Below are 14953 nucleotides of genomic sequence, written 5' to 3' on the forward strand. Positions count from 1 at the left end.
GATCATGCAGAAGATATTGTCAAAGTCACTGTGTGTTAGCATCGGATGCTGCTTTACCAGCCCACTGTGAATGGCACTGGCTCTGATTCACTTGAACTTAAATCACTTTCATTTAATCCATTAAATGAACTTTTCAACTTTTGTGTGTGTAAGTGTGTGTGTGTACAGTAACACATGGCAAGACCAATAAAGAAGAAAAAAGAGGTAAAAGAGTGTGTGTATGTGTGTGTGTGTGTGTGTGTGTGTGTGTGTGTGGGGGGGGGGGTACATCAGTGTGGGGACTGGATATACAGGATATAGAAGATCTCTCTGTTTTTAGCTTCTTAAATAAATGCTTCAAAAACACATGACCTTTATCTACAGTATAAGGAAAGAGGAGGACAAGGGGGTAAATAGCACCCTCATACTGTTCTGCACCTCTGTGTCATGTACCCTACTTGTCCTCTGTAAACCCCTGCTTTGCTTGCATCGGATGCACAGACACTTAGTCAGTCTGTAGAGGGACTGTCCACACATGTGAATCACCAACTACCATATTCATCAATGTTTCTTTCATTGCTTTTATGGATTCATTTTATTTTTATCAATATAAACACTCCTCCATCCACCCACACCTCTGGCTGCTGTCTCTGAGGGGCACTTCTACAGTAGTACCGACGTTACTGTACAAAAGCCAGGCCTCTGCATCATTCATGAACTCCCCAGTCATTATGGAGGCTCTATTAGAGATGACAAGCCCTTTAAAGGGGGCAGAGAGGAAGAGCAATGGAAGTCGCACACATCCATACATCCAACATCCACACACACACACACACACACACACACACACACAGATCTGCATACTCACCTGGTTCTCTCTGTCCCACTGATATGCCATCATGCCAGCCGTAGTGTTGCGTGGAGCCCCACTGCACTAGCAGCTCTCCTCTCTGGTGGCAGCTGCATCTATCTGGACTGATGAAGCGTGTGTGTCATTGGAGGTGGCATCAGGAGGGGCGTCATGCGTTTGATGCCTTCTCATGTATTTATCATGAAGCGGGTGGGAGCGGCGCGCGGATGAATGTTCCCCAAACCCTTTAACCACAAGCTTTCTGCCTAGTGCCTATACCTCTGTGTTATTCCTGAGTTATTATTTTACATACAGTAAGATCAGTTTACTATGCTTTATAGGCAGCCAACTGTTTCAGTCCTTTTGTTTTAATGATTACTCTATTTTATCAGGTCTTAATATGCCGCATGCCCCGTACTCTATGTAGCCCGTTGACCAAACCTTTTTGTTTTGTTTTTAAATCCAACCTGCCTTGTCCTGTCTCTTATCAGATGGTATCCTGTCTGGTGAATTGTAAGTGTGTGTGTGTGTGTGTGTGTGTGTGTGTGTGTGTGTGTGTTCTCTCTGTAAGTGGTGTGTTTGGGGGTGCCTCTCAATAAGTCACACAGAGATCTTTTCACCTCCAGCTGCCAGTGAGGAGAACAGAGTGCTGTAGCTTGCCCTCCCTCACGGCTACACATTAGGCCCTGGTTGTGTCTGACCTCCCCTGAGACCCTCCATCACCAGCACGCCTGGGCTCCACTACTCCCATGGGCCTATCACAACATGGGAGCAGTCACCCCTGAAGGTGAGCTTGAACCAGCCCTTTCTCCTCCTCAGAGAGAGCATGGTTGGGTACAGGTGATTTAGTCTGTCGGAGTCACCAGGTCAGTGCTCCACAGTCCCAGGCAGAGCTAAGGACGCCCTAATACACGGTCCGGCTCTGACCAGCATTCATCAGCTGGATATTTTTCATCAAGTAATGTACAATATACTTTGATTAATGTGAATATCCTCAAAAGAATGATGTGAGTGCATGAAATGATATGAAATGATATGTCCTTCTTTGTCTTGTAACAATTTATAAGCTGTTTTATGGTTAATTTGATAATGATTGTCATTCCTCTGGAAAACACATTTTGTTCAGATTTGATGAACGTCAGTATAAATGGATTAATGGGCGGGTTTTGGGCCCTGCTCTTCCTGTGATTCGTCATAGGCCTACCAATAACCCAGTGGTGAATCACTCTCTTAGGATATGGGTTCAGTTCAGAAGACATTTGGCTTTCAGAAATCATCTCTTTTAAAGCAACACCAAATAACTTTTCCTGTCAAACACACTATTTGTTTATCCAGCACCGGCTTTGCAAATAACAATGTCCACAGCCAAGGTAGAATATGTTGCATGATTTTATGAAAGTATGATGTATTGCGACTTCAGATGCAAGTCAAATTTGTAGTTTCTTATGTCTCATTCCATCGAACTACAGATCCGCTACCCGATCTGGCCGTGAAGCGAATGCAGAAGTGCCGTTCACCCTGTTACGAGTTGATGAACCACTGAAACGATTTTGGAAACATTATTTTAAGGTGCAAAAAACTCTTTGGTGTTGCTTTAAGCCTCATAGCATTCAATCGCTCTTTTGCACCATCCATGCAAGATAAGACTTCAAAACTGGCATGGAATAGGGCTGCACTATTTTCATTTTTAGTAAGAACAGACCATGTTGTCTATGAAAGGTTTGCCTTCTTCCCAGTGGAGAGGAGACAGATCTCTAATGTTGTCTGTCAGAGTAGAAAGGCTTTGGTCGTTCAAGAGAAAGGTTAACCAAAGCACCACAGCTGCCAAGCTTGTGCTGTGAATCTGCTACTGTGTGAACTTAATGAGCTAGATTTATAGAGCAGCTACAGACTCTCTATCTATCTTTTTTCTCTCTCTCCCTCTCTCTCTCTCTCTCTCTCTCTCTCTCTCTCTTAAATTCAAATTCAATTCAAAGGTGTTTTATTAGCATGGCAGTTTGGGGTACAGTGTTGCCAAAGCTAGTGTTACAAATAACACAGTTGTATCAGAAAAGAAAGAAAATAGTGATACAGCATACAGTGTGGGTAAACACATACTAAACAGTAGTAGAAATAATACTAGGACTGTGTGTGTGTGTGTGTGTGTGTGTGTGTGTGTGCGCACATGCATGTGTACATGTGTGTCTTTTAACACAAGGACAGGTTTACTTAAATCATGTTGCTCAGGTTGCCTGTGGTTTCATTGCATGTGACACACAGACAGACAGACACACACACACACACACAAACACAACACAGAGAGAGAGAAAGAGATAGAGGTGTGAACTTACAATCAATCTTCCTCCCAGTGATGTAGTACTCGAGTCCGGTCTCTTCAGACCGATTTCTGCTTTCTCGGACTTCGACTCGGACTTGTTCCTTCAAAGACTTCGGTCTTGACTTCGGTCTCGGACCACAGTGGGAAGAGAAGGACTGCAACGAGCGCCATCTAGTAATTTCAGACCGAGTCCTGAGTGATTATGAGCGGTTTATGTGGGCCCTTTGAGACCAACATACCATAAAAGCGTTTTTTTTCCATGTTCATATATAAAAAAACCCGAAAATGAAAACGAAAGTCCTCGAGACCCCCCATGAACTTCTTTTAATATTCTGCGTCCGTTTAATTTTTTATGTTCCTGTCAAAATAATATAAAAAAGTCTTGACTCGGTCTCGACTGAAAAAATAACAGCGCATGGCAAGACAGAAAGTCCCAAACTCACCCATTCTTCTCAGTTGAAATACTCGCAATCGTTAAGCCTACTCATCACACAGACACATGTATCACATCACATGAAAGAGCTTTTTTTCTCAGCTTTTAAACGATGTTAGCCGCTAATTGCTGTGGTGAACGGTTCGCGAGAAAAGTAAATAATATAGAAGCTAATTAAATGTAATCATAACGTCTACATAAGGTGCTATACCCATCTCCCCTACCCATTCATCTCGGTGGAATACTTCACGAACCCTTAGTTCAACACATGACAAACCATATATCAGAATAAACAGCAAACCTTACCAGAAATAAAGCAGTCCCCTGTACAGTAAGCCATTCCAGAGTATTCCGGTTAAATTAAAAATGTAATCTGCAGCAAGGTCTACATTCATGTCTCCAACTTTGGTCTTTAGGTTTCAAAATGTGTTTAAATCGTTCTTCATGATTTCATAACAGGCCAAATACAAAATAAATGTTACAAATATTGCCTAGATATAGGTAAATATTAAAATCAGAGGATATACAGCTGACTAAGAGTTTGTGAAAGGAGTCTTAATGATCAAAAAATGCTAAGCATGCATCTAGGCTATTTGAGTTTCTTAAAGCTGAGCTGTGCTTAAATTGTTCCATACATGATTCCATAACAGGCCAAATATAATATAAATATTAAATATAGCCTAGACATCTAAATATTAGATGATCAGATGATTTACAGTTCTATGTAATATGTCATGTTTCATGTTTTTGTAATGTTTCATACAGTGATGCAGGTCTACTGCTGTGAATAGGCTAAATACAACTTTGATTATTTTTATTCACCCCTTGCAAGTGACGTCACGTTTTGTTCGCGCCACAGCAAAATAGCCTAGTGGACGGCAAGAACACGAATCAAATCAATGGGTTGTAATGGGACATATCGCACAGCTAGGAGATTATAGTGAGATTTAACCGTAGTAATGCCCTTCCACGACTGTTGGCTTATTGTTTGGAATACAACAACATCCCATGTTCTTGCATAGATATATTTTGGTTTGTTTTCTTTGTGTTTCGGGAGTATTTCAACCACAATTGCATGCTTATCTCCTCAGTGTATGAAGCACAGCAGCGGTTGCTATAGCAACTATAGACTCTGAACAGGACGGCAGATAGCACTTAGGCAAAGTCTTTGGCAAGATCTGAATGTAAACAGATAATACCGTTCAAGTTTTTTTTTTATTTCCTATTTCTTTCAATTCTTTAACTTAAGACATGTAAGTAAGTTTATTCGCTGGGCAACGTACAAACTGACGAGTTACATTAGCCCTAGCACTATGAGCTACGATAAACGTTAGCTAGAATAGCTAGCTTCTAAGTGTGGCAGCTAGTTATTATTTCATGTTCTGATATGACATTCTTAACGTTTTGACTATGTTACAACTGATAAAAGCAAGACAAATAAAGTAACCAAATCGGTTTGCAATATTTTAGTCCAGAAATACTTATGGGTGTTCATTTACCATAATGTTAATTACAGTAGCCTAACGTAACATTATCTCCCCTTGCTGTTACCACCAGTTTTAATAACTTTACATTTGCGATCATGACCCATTTCATCTAACAACACCACTGGCATCTTCTTTGACTATCAGACCCCAAACGGCAATACATTGAACTACAAAGATGTTATAGTAATGGTGTTCAGTTCATCATAATCTTTGACATAATGTAATTTGCCGTCCGTCTCCCATCTTTTTGCCGTCCAGCATGGAGCCGTCACGTGACTTAAGTCACGTGTCTGCAAGGGGTGAATAGCCTACTACTGTATAGTTAACTTTGGCCTTGGTGCCCTGACGTGGCCTTTGTGCCCCCCACCAAATATGCCCAACTGAAGGCCAAGTGGCCTTGCCCCTAAAATGGTGAAATTCCAAGCCTGGGCCTAACTGTTGATTATTAATTGGGGTGATATTAAATCATATGAAAACTGACATGTTTTTATGGTCTTGGTCTCGACTCGGTCTCGACTCCTAAAGGACTCGGTCTCGACTCGGACTTGCTTCCTCAAAGACTCGGTCTCGACTCGGACTCGACTCCTAAAGGACTCGGTCTCGACTCGGACTTGCTTCCTCAAAGACTCGGTCTCGACTCGGACTCGACTGTATTTGAAAACCAACGGACTCGGTCTCGACCCTTCAAAGACTCGGTCTTGTCTCAGACTCGGCATAGGCGGTCTCGTCCCCATCACTACTTCCTCCCTTGCCAGTAGCAAAGCTACGGAGCAGTTTCCTAATCAAATATTTTCCAATTATGAAAGTAATCTGCGGCTCCACGTTTGGACCCCTGTAGTTGCCTGGCTGGCTCACGAGTGCTATGATACCCAGCGGATGGAGACAAACAGCAGGTAGGCCTGGAGATAGAGGCAGTGCCACCGCATTGCTCTGGCAACCTGAAGGTAGACACTAATAAGGCATCTCTCTCTGTGTGTGATACTGTATGCAGGTGTGTGTGTGTGTGTGTGTGTGTGTGTGTGTGTGTGTGTGTGTGTGTGTGTGTGTGTGTGTGTGTCTTTAGTGACAGATACAGAGCCACTGCCAGCTCATATACAGCTCCCAACATCTTGGCAGTTCCATACCTCTGTCATTTCCCCTCTCTCCCTGCACCAGTTGCATTTGGCAGCAAGACTCTAAGCTCTGTGCACACTCCACCCACCCTGAACATGGAAAAATACTTTTACTCAGTGGCTTACAAAATACACAAAACACATGTTGAGAATATTAATGTTTTTAAATATCAAAATAGCAGCACACACATATCTTTGGGGATTGAGTGTGACACCCATCTTCTTCACACACACACACATACATCATTTTAAAGCTGTGTGTGTGTGTGTGTGTGTGTGTGTGTGTTAGCAGAGGCATTGATATCATTACAGATTTTGGATGTTGACAGGTGTTTTGGCTTCATGAATGTGCGCGCGCACACACACACACACACACACACACACACACACACACAAACAGACACACACTCCTGTCCTGCTCAGTCACAGTTACACAGTAATCTCTCCAGCAGCTATGTGTCCCCTCTGTTTAGTCACTGTTGGAGGAAGGTCCATTTATGTGAAGGAGAGCATCTGCATTCTGCCCTGATCCCTCCCCCCTGTGCTGTGCGCGGTTTAAAGGAGAGCTGTGTGCTCGGGACTGTGGTGAAGGCCAGACGCCCCTCCAGGCTTTTACTAAATGCCATGGGCACCGGAGACAATTAGGATATCATCTGAATGGCTGCATAGCCTCTACGGCGTCGTAGCCTGGCTAGCGCCACCACTTCTCAATGAGACGTGGTCTGGGAACCAAACGTTAATTTTCTCGTATTTGAAAAAAATGCCCAGATCCGTTTATTGGGTGCCACGGATGTCTATCAAATGCGTCTGTGCATAGCTCATCATCGTCTTGCTTTCCCCCTTGTTCTGTAATTGGTCCCCTATCTCAGGCGAAAATTTGCTCCATGGTCTCCAGGCTGCCTTAGCAGCGTGAATCAAATTGCGCGCAAGGCAGCATGGGAACACCCAGGCTAACGGCGTCGCTGAAATCAGTTGTGTTTCCCCTTCACGGGTTCTTTGAGATGCTGTTTATTCCAGCACGGCTATGGGGAGGGAAAGTGACATATGTGGGACAGAAGTGGACACTGCTGCCGCTGCTGTGTGCTGTGTGCAGTCGCTTCCCTGCCCCCCGCCCCGCATCAGTTGTGTCTGAACGCTACGCTGCTTTATCGCACATTTATTTCAGCCCTCTGATGTTTCTCTGGATGTTTTCTCTGCAGCTCTGATCACACTTGGGTAGTCTAGAGACCAGTTGGCGCGACTGTATGTTAAGTGTTTTTAGTAAACTAGATGTACCGCAGAGCGGTACAAAATATGACCGCCGCCCAGTCCAGCACATTTTTTCCACAAAAATAAGTCACGCTGAAAGGCATATATGATTCTGTCTCACTGAATTGCATGATTTACATGATTAGTTCATAGATTTCACATGTAAAATACATTTTATACAACCCCATCCCCCATCTTGCCTGTTCATAATTCTGAGAAATTCTTGAATTGTGTGCATCTGTGCGTGTACATGTTTATTTTTATGTGTGTGTGTGTGTGCATGCATATGCTTGTGTGTGCCTGTGTATGTGCCTGTGTGTGTGCATGTGCATGCATGCATACATATGTCTACTGTGTGAGTATGTATCATACTATGATTACTGTGAATGTATGTGTGTGCGTGTGTATCTGTTTATGCACATGTGTGCATATGGAATGGGTTAACATGACCCCTGGAGGCAAACATACGCAAAAATATAAATTAATTTATTGTATGGCCCCCCATGAACGAAAGTCCACAAAACTTGGCATGCATTCGGAGGGTGTCATAATGATCCTACACTTTCAATTTCGTGCAGTTTTGACCATGTCAGCCAGAGATATTGTGATTAAAACACCTACTTTTTTGCTTTTTAATTTTTAACTAGGTGGCGCTATACATGAAATAAGTGGTAATAGGATGCGTTGACATGGCCCCTTAAGACCAACATACAAAAAAAGGTGGTCCTCCTAGGCCCTACAGTTCTCGAGATATTCACAGAAAACTGTCTCCGGCCACCTACAGGCCAGTTGGTGTATAGTAACATAAATTAATTTATTGTGTGGCCCCCCATGAACGGAATTCCACGAAACTTGGCGTGCATTCAGAGGGTGTCATAATGATCCTACACTTCCAATTTCGTGCAGTTTTGACCATGTTAGGTCACAGATACCTGCAATTACAACACCTCATTTTTACTTTTTTGTTTTTAACTAGGTGAATTACTATATTACTATACTACTATTAACTACTATACATGAAATGAGTGGTTATGGAATGTGTTGACATGGCGCCATAAGATCAACATACAAAAAAAGGTAGTCCTCCTAAACCCTACGGTTCTCAAGATATTCATAGAAAACTGTGTCTGCCCTACCCTCCTTTCGGGGGGTCCAGTCCGGCGGGGGGGGCTACAGATCAAAACGAACTACAGATCAAAACGGACTAAACCTAACCTAGCTTCGCGTCGGTCATAATAATATATGTATATGGTATGATATTTTACTCACTCACCCCTAAAGGGCCGTTCACACCAGGAACGATAACTATAATTATAACGACAAAAGCGTCCACACTGACCAACGATAAGGAATGTCTCTCTTTGTGTTGATGAATGTGATGGCTAAAGTTTGGCTGTCAGCTTTTTATCGTTCTTAAAATCGCTCAGAAAGTGATCCCCAACAACATAGTTCTTTATGCTAATAGTTACTTGGTGTGAATGGCCTGATCCTAACAAAAAGTAGCAGTATCTAACCATATGTAGCTGCATGGCAGTTAATTGTAGTAGGTTTGAAGTAAATAGTGCCAGTCTGTCAGATGAGTTCAGATGAGATCACGTCATGTCCATTCTAGCTCAGGCATTTGAGGATCTTCCAAATCCTCCAAACTTACTCTCACAAAGTTTACTTTCTCAATTGAAGTTGAAGTACATTTCTTGGTTTTTAAATATACAATGAACGAATTACATGCAAGCACACAGTCATGTTGCTAACAACTCACCAGATCATATTGATGTTAGAACATCCTAGTCTTATTTTGCCCAACCTCTACCCACCCCCCTTCCACACACACACACACACACACACACGCACACACACACACACACACGCACATACACACACACACACACACACACACACACTGCATCTTTTTGGCGAGCAAGTGAGTGACTAAGCGCATGCTGAGTACATTCGAAACTAATTACTTCTGTTGGCTGAGCTCATTCAATTAGCCTCGCGGGTGAGATTTCACACTCCACATTTCCGCACACACACACACACACACACACACTTTCCAAAGAAAGCAAAACTTTTTTTTCCGACGAGCTTCTTTGATTTGCACTAATAATTTGCGTCCCCCTCCCCCTTAAAACAGCGTAATGAAGGATAGCTGACGGGATAATCAGTTTTGATCACTGAATTGTCTGGCCCAGTGTGCTATAAGATCTCTCTGTGCTGGAGGAAAACATCCAGTGGAGGTTCCAGAACATACAGTATGTGGTTTGCTTACCTATCTAAATTGTAAAATTGTTTGCTATACTATGAAAGGAAATTAACAGACCATGACGATGATCATTTGTTTCAGATTCCATTTTCTAGCTTGTGAAACATACAACATGAAGAAGGCACAAGTACAGGTGAGTCACTGTGAGAAGACCCTACTTAAAACAACAACAACAACAACAACAAAATAAAAGAAGAAACACAACACCACCAGGTGTCTTGATTAGTAGAAATGACTAAACAGCATCAAACTTTCAACAATAAGCAGAATGCGGGAGTAGCCTGTTCCATACCGTGGTGGAACAGTAGGCCTTTCATCATGCGCTGGAATATAGAATAGAGGGGTGGCGAGAGAATATATCAACTACGGTCTAGTCCACTACGCCTCTTTATGATGTATGATCTACAAAACGCTATTCAAAGCCCATGAGAGACTTTAACATGGCTGAGCTCTGGTCCCCTCAGCACTTTACAGTGTGCATACACTACAGTGGGCTTTTCCATGCAAGGGGCTCATGAAACAGTAACCACACCACATGGGCAAACTGCCTGGTCAGAACAATCATAGACGGCAGGTTAAAGTGTAAACTATATTTGTCCAGTCAAGTGGTTTTAAAGCCAGCTGTCTAGCTGCCATCTCAACAGGGATAGTGAACACTGATGGGTTTAGACATGGGTTTCTGAAAGACATGGGTTTAGAGGAAGATGACCAAATTCTAGCTCACTTTTATTTCCTGAAACTGAATGTTTTTTTCAATCAAGGCTGATCGCAAGCCCCTGAAAGCACAGCTGATGTTATAGGGAACCTGCTGTGTTTGATATGTCCTAAAGGGAGGCACATAAAAACCTGGAAACAGACCAGCGGTGCGTACAAATGAAGGAGAAAATAAAGGTGGCACAGGCAGCGACACCAGGCACGAAGCTGGAGCGTTCTGTTTCCAGTGAGTCTGCTGCAACAATTAGCCTCCACTATAATCAGTGGAACTGGCAACACCGCCAGACGTGTTAGCGGCACATACATGAGAAAAAATGACTCTTTTGAAACTATTTTTACAGTCCGCAAATGGAATGTTTCAGCTACGTGTCTGGTATAGCCTGCCTGCAAAGCAGCACAAAACCAGCAGAAAACATTCAAGCATACAGAAAGAAAACAGACTGGCCAGACAGCCAGTAGTTGTTGTGATGTTTGGCACATAAAAATATTTCATTCTTCGTGTCTAGTGGCTAATCCAATTTGCTTCTTGCCCAGTGAAAGAGCCAAAACAAGAACAAATAACATCACTGGGAGAGTAACATTCAAGTCCTCTGACGCATATTGTCACCTAAAACTTTACTCATATCTGCTATACTGCTGGCCAATAGCATTGGGCTCACTCTGCCACTGGCATGTTCATCAGTTCACATCCTCATAGTTTCCATCCTCATAGTTCACAACCTCACCAGTTCACATCATCATAGTTCACAACCTAATCAGTTTACTTCCTCATCAGTTCACTTCCTCACAACCCCATCAGTTCACAACCTCATAGTTCACTTCCTCATAGTTCACTTCCTCATCAGTTCACAACCTCATAGTTCACTTCCTCATCAGTTCACATCCTAATAGTTCACTTCCTCATCAGTTCACAACCTCATAGTTCACTTCATCATCAGTTCACATCCTAATGAGTTCACATCCTCATAGTTCACTTCCTTATCAGTTCACATCCTCATAGTTCACTTCCTCATCAGTTCACAACCTCATAGTTCACTTCCTCATCAGTTCACATCCTAATGAGTTCACATCCTCATAGTTCACTTCCTCATCAGTTCACATCCTAATGAGTTCACATCCTCATAGTTCACTTCCTTATCAGTTCACATCCTAATGAGGTCACAGCTTTATTGAGAGCTGTGTTTATTCTCCATGTCCCCACCCCTCCACTTCCCCTCCCCTCACTAACTCAGCTTCTCTGTCATGACTTGGATGTTAGGGTGAGTGGGTGCAGGGGCCTCCCCTGGGGGTGGGGATGGGGCAGCTCAGTGGGCGCCTCTGATCTCATCTCTTTAAAAGTGCCGCTGGGCAGTTAGCCTAAGTGAAGGGCACGCTAATGAAACGGCAGAGAGCCGAGTCCCAGATCTACCATCCTACCTACGCCACTGATTTTTTAATGCTATAACCACCCTCTTTTCGAAAGTTGTAAAAAATCTCACTTTTAAGTCAGGAATAATTAGTTTCAGGTGTTAATTAGTCACATTGGAAAAACATTCCCCAGGAAAAGGTTTGAAAAGGGAAAGAAATCACAGTTTCATGCTCTGCACCTCTGTAACAGTTTTTATGTCTATAGAGCTTGTAGACGTTTTCAAATATTCAGACACTTGAAAGCTGAGAGCTGTACATCACCCATGTACTGCATGAGATACAAAGCTGTACATCACCCATTTAAAGCAAATTATTTTGCTGACCCCTTGATTATGTCTCCCCAGACTATCTCCATGGGAGCATCCTCACCCTGTAGAACTCCACCTGAAGCTTCTATAAGGCAGATCAACGCCATGCTCATGTTCATACTACAGTTAGTATGGTGAATGTAAATTTAAATACAACATCTTGTTTCATTGTTTGTTTTGAAATCACTTACCTCACGGTCAGAAGCATGGTATGCAAGATGAAAGTGGTACCAGCGCTGATGTTGTAATTGTTGTAGCCTCAAGCCTGATAGATTGCTGAGGTGTCTCTGTTGCTCATACTACATACCCTTTCGGCAGCATGACAACAATGATTGTTTTTCTACAGTTGCATGAGCTGTTCCTTCTCAGTTTAGCCATTAGGAGTGAGTTGCGTTTCACTCTTGTATTAATCCCATCTTCTGTATGAGTAGAGGGCTACGCTTCTTTGCTTTCTCAGATTGATTTCTTGTATCCAATCATGTTTGTTGATGCTGCACACAGTTCCCTTTAGTTTCCTGGTGATACATGATGGCTTTTGAAATGGCCTGCTGGAGAAGTTCTAGTCAGCCCTGTGAGTGAGGGCCAGTCGTGCAGCCAGAGAACTGTCTGTATTTCTATTTATTCATTTAAGCAGACGCTTTTTCCAATGTGACTTACTGTATGATTGTCTGAGTGTTGCTCACCATGCCAAGGTGGCGGAAGGCTAAAAGTTTAGCGTGGGCTACACATAGGGGTGTTTCAAGCTTTTTAAAAGTTCTGGGATGAGGGAGGTTTTTGGATATTTTTTTTTCACATTCTGGCTGCTAAACACACCATTTAACGCATTCTGGGAGGGACATAAATACCTTTACAGAGCAAGCAGCTCTGGCGCACGTGACGTGAGCATTGGCTACCTTATGCATAATCACTTCACTACTCAACCCGCAAAAAAGGCAAAGAAAAGACAAAAGTAACCAATGAGCCAATGTTGTGATTTGCATTAGAAAAAAACACAGCTATTGGTAATCTACTAACAATAACAACTTTTAGATGATCCACACTCTAGCCCTACGCATTAACTGAATCTTATCTGGCTAGTTATCAATCTTAGAACCCAACGGCAAAATGGTCAAAACATACCATAATACCATACCCCGAGTTACCATAGAGGATGCAATTCCTCATCTCACTGCTGTCAGCATCACTGCTAAGACGAGTTTGCCTTTTACTGTTAAATGCCTGAAAAATATTAAGCTGCTGCTTTCTTTTCATGACAAGCACTATGATTTATGAATGAATGGAACGTTGCATTTTTAAGCAACAGCTTATCATGTCACAACAAAGTTTATACCAATCATCAGACTTCTAATGTATCCTTATGCTGAGAATCTGTGAAAGTCTGTTCTCTTTGCCCAAAACATAGGCTATCAACTGTGTGCGAAGCATGTTTCAATCAAGACATTACACAAGCTATTTTTATTATTTGTTGTAATATTGAATGATTTCACAAATAGAGCCATGAAAAAATGTATGCACAGTGTGTACAGGATTACGACTGCACGTGCCAATGGCTCTCCACCCAAACCACCCATACGTCTCACTGCTAACAGAGCCACACTCTCCCAAACCACCCATACATCTCACTCCTAACAGAGCCACACTCTCCACCCAATCCACCCAACAGAGCCACACCCAATCCAACCAGAGCCACACTCTCCAGAGCCAATCCACCCATACCATACGTCTCACTCCTAACAGAGCCACACTCTCCCAAACCACCCATACATCTCACTCCTAACAGAGCCACACTCTCCACCCAATCCACCCATACGTCTCACTCCTAACAGAGCCACACTCTCCACCCAATCCACCCATACGTCTCACTCCTAACAGAGCCACACTCTCCATTCACTCGTCCCAGATTCCTGATCCAGTCCGTTGTTATTCCCAGTGGGCATGTTCTCAAGCACGATGGTGTTTTAAGCCCCCAGCATCATCCTCCGTTAGGGTTAAGGTTAGGGTTACTGTAGGTGCCTTGAAGTCAACGGTCGCAGCGCTGCCTTGAAGTCGACGGTGGGGGCTTAAAACACCATTGAGCTGTTCTCCGATTATTCCTGAAGTGATTGGGATCCCCACCGAGGTCCGGCAGGGCCGGAGAATAGCACATGATTGGAAGAGGAGAGAGAAGGAGCGGGCACTGTGGTGGACACTGGGAGTAGACTGGAGGCTGAGTGAGTGGGCAGTGAGCACCAGGAGTGACAGCGTTGCTCCCATATGGAGCAAAGGGAGCTCAGTCGCAATAAAGAGGCAAGCTGCCATTGGTCCCGGAATGCACAGTGTCAGACATAGTTTTGTGTTAGATTCCATACGATTTCATTAGTCACAGAAGAAACCATTACCGTACTGTTATTATTCAATATCCAAGTGTTAAATGCTGAAGTTAATGGTTTATTTTTATTGGCTGATGAACGATGCCTCACTTACAGCCATCAATCAGCTCAGTAGTTATATAAACAGAACCATTACAACTATAACATCATATAAATTTCTGTTGCTTTGTTTATGCTAAAGTATCTTACAATTACTTTCACATGGACCCCTCAATAGCCAAAGTCTCTATTTTTATTTTGCAAAGACATATACTGTATTTGGGTGCAATGGCAAGAAGGCAATTCATCAAGTGAGTGTGGTAAATGTTAGGTGGTAAATGTTAGGTCTGTCTGTGTTGCATATGGTGTAAGGTGTGGCTTCTGATTTAAAGAAACATAATACAGCACTCTGTAAGCCTGTCTTGCTTTGCTGCTGTCTGTATTTTGTTAGCTGCTGTCTATATTCGGTCTCACTGTATGAAAGTTT

Source organism: Alosa alosa, chromosome 7 (genome assembly GCF_017589495.1).
Source record: "Alosa alosa isolate M-15738 ecotype Scorff River chromosome 7, AALO_Geno_1.1, whole genome shotgun sequence".
Lineage (NCBI taxonomy): Eukaryota > Metazoa > Chordata > Actinopteri > Clupeiformes > Clupeidae > Alosa > Alosa alosa.